This window comes from Cryptomeria japonica, chromosome 10 (assembly GCF_030272615.1).
Source record: "Cryptomeria japonica chromosome 10, Sugi_1.0, whole genome shotgun sequence".
Lineage (NCBI taxonomy): Eukaryota > Viridiplantae > Streptophyta > Pinopsida > Cupressales > Cupressaceae > Cryptomeria > Cryptomeria japonica.
The window spans coordinates 860,201,022-860,209,668 of record NC_081414.1 but is presented as its reverse complement, the minus strand read 5'-3'; positions in this window follow the sequence as shown (position 1 = coordinate 860,209,668).

The following is an 8,647-nucleotide window of genomic DNA, read 5'->3' as shown; positions in this document are numbered from 1 at the left end:
CCTACTCTTAAATATCTCAGAATATTTGGAAGAAAATGTTATATTACGAGAAGAGCAAGGCATATAGATGTTTTAATAAGAGATTGCAGAAAATTATTGAGAGTGCAAATGTGAAGATTGATGAATAGTTTAGAGGTAATTCAAGGTCTATGGACTCTGAACCAGTAGTTGAGATAATCACAAATGAACCTACAATAAGTACACTGGTATAGAATGTTGATCTAGTCACACCGGCATCATCTGAGAAATCCATAGTGACTGAAGAACAACAGCAAGTGAATACACCCAGGTATGTAAGATTGAATCACTCTTAAAGTCAAATAATTGGGAATAAGTATCAAGGTGTTATGACTAGAGGAAGACTGGCAAATGAAGAGGTATGTCTAATTTCTCAAATTGAACCAGAAACTATCAATGAGGCATGTGAAGATAAAAATTGGATGAATTAGCAATTAAAAGGATTTTTCGATACCTACAAGGCACAACAAATCTTGGTTTATGGTATCCTAAAGATGAAAATTTTGATTGTTGTGCATATACATATGCAAATTGGGTAGGAGATGTAGATGACAAAAAAAACACCACCGACGGAGCATTTTTTCTTGGTAGTAGACTAATTTCATGGTTGAGCAAGAAACAAAGTTGTACATCACTATCAATAATAGAATCAAAATATGTTGCAGCAGCAACTAATTGTACACAGGTATTATGGATTAAGAAAATGCTGAAGGACATAAAGGTAAAATGCAAAGAACCTATAATCATTTACTGTGATAATATGGCAGCAATTGATATATCAAATAATCTAATATTTCACTCTAAAACTAAACTTGTTTCTATCAAATTCAATTTTCTGAAAGAGAATGTTGAAGCAAAAGAAGTGAAATTGGTTTATGTGAATACTAAAAAGCGGATTGCAGATATCTTTACTAAGCCTTTGCCTAAGGAAACTTTTGAATATCTAAGAGAGCAGCTTGGAGTTATACCCTCACTAGTAGAAACTTAGACAGTTGAAGCATGGCATCAGACCAAGAGAATTAATAGAGAAATCTTTTTTTGGCTTTGATGAAGGAGAGCTATGTCTCAGGGGGAGTATATTGGATAAATTTGGTTATAAAAATTGGTATTTGTAATAAGTTCTATGAACTGATTGGATTTGGTTTTGTATTGCTTTGGCATTTGATGTCAAAGGGGGAGAGATATCTATGGAAAAACACATTTTCTTTGGGGAGAGATTATTCATTGGGGGAGAGATTGTTACTCTTTGTATCTGTATTATGATTTCTGGTTAATGATCTCTTTGGGAGATTGTTGGTTTTAGGTTTCTGGCATTTCTACTTTGGTACTTAGATGCTTTTTCATCTTGTGTTGCCGACAATGCCAAAGGGGGAGATTGTTGGTATTATGGATGTGCTGCATTGGTTTTGTCATTCATGTCAACACTTGTGAAGTGAAGATCTTTTGGTTATGTTCACCGGCATGTTCAGTGACTTATGCACAGTCACCGTTATCTAGTTCACTGATAGGTTATATTGTTCTCGACATTGAGGATGATCTGTTATCATCTAGAGATTACTTGGTTATGTCGAAGACATCATTTGGACACTTGGTTCTGGTGATTTGGTTATTGGTCTAATTAAGTTTCCATATTTTCTATTACTAGCAAACAGGTCTAGGTTATGGACCGGCAAGCGTTATCTATTTCAGGTCAATATGGCATGTTATGAAGATGTTTTATTGATTGTTTATTATTGTAAATGCATTGAGACAACATGATGCATCACATATTGATTCATTTGTAATTGATTTAATTGTAATATTCTTAGTGAGCCGACCTACACATTTGGTCTTAGGTTTTGGTATATATGTATGGTCTCATTTGTGAGATTACATAAAGAAGGTGTGAAAAGGATTATAATAAGGTATATGTGAATAGGAGTAGAGCTATATATGCAGACATCATTTGAAGATTCAAGGAAGGTATGAAGAAGACAATCAGAGCTTAACCAGTACTGAATCCAGCATATGAAGATGTTATTTTGAGTAGTACATCATCATTGGATTTAACCATCCAATTGTAGTTAGTATGAATCCCATTTTGTGATTAAGCAGTGAGTTTAGGCAGTTGGCCTTTCTACATGTGCATACCCCATTTGTACACACATACTATCTATAGTAGTATCATCTGATTGTGGGTAAGGTTTCCCACCATGGTTTTTGCCCTTACAAGGTTTCCACATACAAATATATGTGTTATGTGTTGTGGATGTTATTTGTCTTTCTATTTCAGGCATTAAAGTTTACCGGTACTATTATTAACTATTAAAATGTCTACCGACATTATGTTTGGTTTACCAGTATTATGCACTAAGTTTGGTTAAGTTATATTTGGGTTGACATTAATAGACAACTGATTCACCCTCTGCACTCTCAATTGCCTCTGGGTCCTAACAATGTGTACCTAACCACCTGTGAGGAAACATCACTAGTGAGCCCACTAAATATAGCCTTCATGGCTTCTTCATTGCACATGTATCTTATTTCTTCTTCAGAGTCGATGGGAGAACAAACATTCCTAGGGAGACCATTAACAACCGACATCCATACATCAAACACAAGAGAGGACAAGTAGACTTCCATTCTACAACTCCAAATAGAATAGTTTGAACCATAAAAAACTAGAGCATGGATTGACACTAGACAAACCATTATGTCATTAAGCTAAAATCTACCCAAGTGAGAGAAGTCTAGATAAATAGGGTACCTAGGCTCTGATACCAACTATTAGACACAATGCACCACTAAGAGGGGGGTGAATCAGTGGTTCTCAAACTTTTCCCTTTAACTATCCCTATAAAAGTATACTGATTAATAGATCTAGCTGAATGTAGACTTACTGGTTAGTGAGAAGACTACACAAATGCATTCACACAAAGGGACGTCACATAACACCAATATATACGAGGAAAACCCAAGATGGGAAAAACCTCGGTGAGCAATGTTGCTAGAGTCTACTACTCCAATCTAGCCTCATAGTGAATCTCTATTATAATGTTTAGGGCACCAACCCAAGGAGCTATAACCCTTGACTTGTTTATGGGCTACAAACCAAAGTAGCTACAACCCCTGATTTAGGGCACCAACCCAAGGAGCACCAACCCCTAACTGATTTATGGGCTACAACCCCTCCATCAGGATACAACTCAATGAACTCAAAGATAACTTCAAATACAAAATTAATAATACCGTTACAAGTGAATCTTGTAACCATCTCATATACATCACTCTATCGATGAGACACCTTCTCTACTGCACCAACTCACTCTTCTGCTACCATTATTTGCTGCTCTATTGTTGGTAAACTCTATCGGTTCACCTCTACTCTTCTTTTGCTCTGTTGGGTCTCCTCCTCACTACTTTATTCTTCAGTTCTCTCAACTATCTTTCTACCAGTACAATCTCCTATTGGTTATCAATTCAGATGTACTCTAGCTGCTATACTAGTTTCTCAAACCATACCGGTTAACCCTCTATTAAACCCTATCACTGGTTTAACCTTCACAGACTCAGTCACTAATCTATTCTGCTATTTTCACTCTTTACTGATCTAACTCTCTTATGTAGCACTCAATCACTCCACAGGACCTCTATCCTCTTCCATTCAACAACACTTAACAATATCTTTGGCCTACATATTTATAACCTGGTTTTCCTGCCAAAGGATTATTAAAATTCTAGGCAGTTAGGGTTTCCTCATCGACATCGAGGAAAACCAAATCCAATCAGATCTTATCGCCCAGATAGTTGTATGCTCATCACCGCCATTAACACACCTTCTTGATCACACCTTCTATCTTGGCAATCTTCTTTTTACCCTATCAGTTGATCTCTTGGTCAAACACAAAGATTGGACTTGTGGTGTCCTTCATCTACCTCGATCTCCTCAATCATTTTGAGCTGGTTCTTAGTTGTCCTCCAGACCTCAAGCCAAAAACCTTTGCAATAGCTCTGCAACAGATCCCATTATTTGTGGTTGTTTCATTAATGTCGACTAATCATTCTAACAACCATGTCGATGCAAACTTCACCAACCTCTACATGCTTGTCACCTCATCTCCACATGGCACCTGTGTGTGTGAAAAGTGGATCTGTATCTATATCTGGAATACACAACACTTCAACTAAGTCATTAGATGCATGGTTAGTAAGTCAATAATCAATGAATAATAAACCATTACGAAGCAACCCATTTCCTTCTAGTAGATGCGAGTTTAGATTGCTCTTAGATTGTTAAGCTATCTAGTGACTAGACAACACCTAAATGGAGGATTTTTAAATCTATATGAGCATGAATATGAGCTAAATGGATGCAAGATTTAAGCTAGATATGCAAGGTTAATCTAACATGATTTAATCAATATATGAATATTTTAAGCTAAATGATTTAAGAAATATGGAATAAATAATATGCAATATCTCAATGCAAATTCTCAATGAACCTAGAGCAAAAAAATAGCATAATAACAATATATTCTCCAGGAATTTTGAATGAGAGATGAGAGCCTGAATTTATAGAAAATTCTAAAAGAAACTAAAGGCTAAGATCAAATAATGATGAGTGGTCACGATTTTCCAAGAGGAAGCACAATCTAGGTGAATTGTTGTGATTGGATGCTTTTTTCAGTTTTAAATGAAATTGAACTAAAATTAAGATAAAATACCAAAAAAACTGATTTATTCTCTATTTCATTCAATTTTAATATTTAATTGTTTTAATTGCTTTCTTTGAGATTATTTATCAATTTTTAATTTGTTTTTCAAGATTATCTCCAATTGATTTCTTTTCTCAATTTTTAATTCTTTTTTTCAAATTAATTCATTTTTTTGATGATTTAATGGCAAATTGATTTACTTAATTAAATATGCTAGGATATTCAATAAAATAAATAGGATAATTGTTTAAAATGATTTACTTGGAATTATTTAATTAATATTGAGTAATTGATTTGCCATGTGACATTGGTGATTTTAGAAATTAATTGTGTGCTCAAGATTGATTTAATTGCCTTTGGTTAGGACCTTTGTGATGTTGTCGAGATTAGGGGCCCATGGTTTAGATGACCATTTTTAAGGTATTACATTTGCCCCTCTTTGAATTAATGTGCGAGCAGCGCGTTGGTTCAAAGAAAATTTGATGTCTAGGAGATACCAGTTCTGAACTTAATTGATCACGAACTAGATGAAGAGCGATGTATTCATCTTGTTTTGAAGTGATGAAACTAAATAGAGTTGATTAAAGCAAAACCAATCCTGAACTTGATTGAACTAGGACCGATAGACAGCAAAGATACCAAACTTGAACTTGATTGATCAAGAAGCGGATCTTACTGATCTAGAACTTGATTAAACTAGACACAGTGAGCGAAGATAAAATTGATCTTGAACTTGACTGATCAAGATATGATGAGCGAAGATAAGCTGTTCAGCTTGATTTGATGTGATGAAACTGAACACCTTCTTAGATTGAGAGTTATCAAAGAAACTCTTTAAACCCTTGATTGAGTTTAAACAAATAATCATCTTGACGAAAAGTGATGAAACTGATTAACATTAAGAGACTGATTCTGACGAAGACAATATCATCTTGATTTGAAGCGATGAAACTAATATGGCCCTAGAGATTGATTTAATGAAGCTTAGCAGCTTGAAGTTTTGAAAACTTTCTTGACATTTGAAGATGTGAGGTCATAAGGTCATGAGTATGCCCCCTCAGGAGTGAAATTGAAAGATAGCAAGGGTACATAATTATAGGCAATTGTTTAGCGATTATAATATTTGAAAATTTAGCAAGAAATTGATGAGAAATTGAGTGCAAAGTTGATTTGTAGAATAAAATTGAGATTCAACATTGATTCATGAGAAATTGAGCACAAATTGAAGAAGAGAATGAGCTTTTGGTGAAAAGCATCAACTGGTCAAAATTTTGGAAATTGACTAGCAGAATGATCTCAAATTTCGATTTTGATTCTGAAAATGGAATCAGAATGGGCAAATTAGCTAAGGGTACAATTTTCATGTCCATCAGAGCAAGTTGAAAAATTAGGGTTTTGGCTATATATGGGGTAAAGGTGTCATTTTCAATTCATTTTAACCCTCCAAGTTTGAAAATTTGAAAAGCCTTCTATGAAGAAAAATTGTGGTTTCCACTCATGTGCATCGATTTGAGCACCATAGATGACATAATCAACCTCAGAACTATGAGCTAGCAGTAAGTGATCTATCTTAAGCCTATTATTCATTTCAATTTTGAATTTTTTTGTTGAATTTTTCAACTTTTTGCAGGTTGAAGTCAGGCTTTCTCATTTTGTCATGCGAGACAGGATCCTGTCTCATATGACAAACTGATTAAGTCTCTTTTTTTGTTTTAGTCCATTAGTTTTTTCATTCGAGGCCTACCCTTATACCGTACGAGAACATTCAAAAGAGCCCCTTTTGTCATCCCAAGGCTATTCTTTTGTCATATGGGAGTCTTTTGTTGTACTAGGTCTATTTATGACTCATACAAGTTTCTGCCCCAGTGATGTTTTATCATTTGGAAAATAGTGATCATTTTTAAGGGTGAAAACTTGAAATTTTGACTTTGCAGTTTACATAGTTGAATTTGCGTAATGTTTTGCTTCTCTTATAGGCTAATTTGAAATGTTTTATGATGCTCCGTTGTTTGATTTTTTTTTTGCAGGTTCGATTTCCTCACGTTCTTTTCAGATGTGTATATCCACTGATGATGACATTAGTGCATCAGTTGTTAGAGGTTGACCGGGCACATATTGATTTGTGCAGATTGACCCACTTTCTTGATTTAACTGATATCCGTGTGAATCACAGAATGCTGATTGCTCTTGTAGAGATATTTCATTCTGAGCATAACACATTTCACTTGCCAGTTGGGGAGATGACCATCACTCCTGTGGATGTGTACAAGATTTTCTGTATCCCTTTTGCTGGGGATAAGGTTGATTATGATGTAGCGCAGCTTCCTAGGTTACTAGCTATTAGACATTTTTTCAGGGATCTTGATATTCTAACAAATTCTATTAGTTGGGATGTGATGATGGGTAGGTATAGTGAGGACTTTCCACTTGCTTGCATCTTGGTAGGTTTTATCGGCTATTTTCTAAAGTCGGACAGAGGATAACAGGGTTTTTTGTGTGGATGGGGCAGGATGTTAGAGAGACTGATTGAGACCCCTCAGAGATTAGGCTGGGGCTCTTGTATATTAGCACACATGTATCACGAGATGCATGAGATTGTATTTAGGGAGGGGAAGAGTATGGCTGCAAGAGTTTTGATTTTACAGATATGGGCCTAAGATCACCTCCCAATTTGCAGTTCGATTGTAAATGATGACAAAGATCCTAGTCAGGCTATTATATATAGATATTCAGGATATGTTACTCAGCCCCATCTGGGCAAGACAATTTTTTGGAGATGGCAGTTGGATGATTTGATAGCCATGACATGGAGACCATACAGGGGTCTAGAGCCGTGGGATGATTGGAGGATTGTTCGCAGAGATTTGTTTGTGACTCACCCTCTCATCGGTAGATCACAGACAGTAGTTGAGCGATTCATTGTTTCTTGAGTGATGAGGCAGTATGGTAGACCTCACGGGATCTCATAGGAGTACACTACATACGCGCGTTATGCAGATGAGGAGACGCAGGGATAAGCATCAAGATTATCTTATGCCTTGAGTATGCAGGAGCTGACTGGATTACAATGTCTCAAATGGGACTATATGGATGATGTTGCAGATGCGAGGTCTTGCCCTAGTATAGGGATTGGTTCCAGCAGCATCCATTTCTGAGATTTATGGATCTAGTTGATCATGTACATCACATAGAGGAGATAGAGGATGATGCCCTCGCGTAGGGACAGGGACAGAGATAGAGAGCTGAGGCTCCGAGGTGGGCAAGTGATGATGCTGGTGCTAGCAGCAGAAGGGTACCAGTTGGTGGTAGACAATAGAGAGGAGAGGGCGGATCCCTGGCAATGGTTGGAGTGAGACTTGGTAGAGAGTGAGTGCTGGAGGGTGGAGGAGAGAGCAGCACCGAGATAGGTTAGGCAGAGGAGAGAGGAGTAGGGTGGAGCCGGAGGTGGAGATGGAGGTGGAGAGCTTGTGAGGGATCAGGGGGGTGACATAGCATGGTCAATGAGAGTATGCCTAGTCGGTTTATAGTCACAGCTAACAATGGCACATACTCAACTGGCAGAGCAAGACTGACAGCTAGTGGATCTTAGAGTAGAGAGAGATTGTTAGGTAGCTAAGCTCAAAGCCGAGCGTGATTGTCAAGTCACAGTGATGAGGGCAGAGTGAGACACTCTTCAGTAGGAGGTTCTCCATTAGACGAGTCAGGTATCCTATTATGTTGCGGCTTATAGTGTAGCAGTTCTAGTAGCATAGCAGGTTATACCGTATTCACAGTATATGGCTCAATCGGAGGGAGCTCAGGCACCTCGTCAGGATCCAGGTCAGCAGACTCCACCTCCTCCACCAGGCGATGAGGGAGAGGTAGATAGTGACATATTCTTTTTGTAGCTCTGAGATTTTTTTTTGTAGACACACCCATTTTTTGTAGCCCTTACG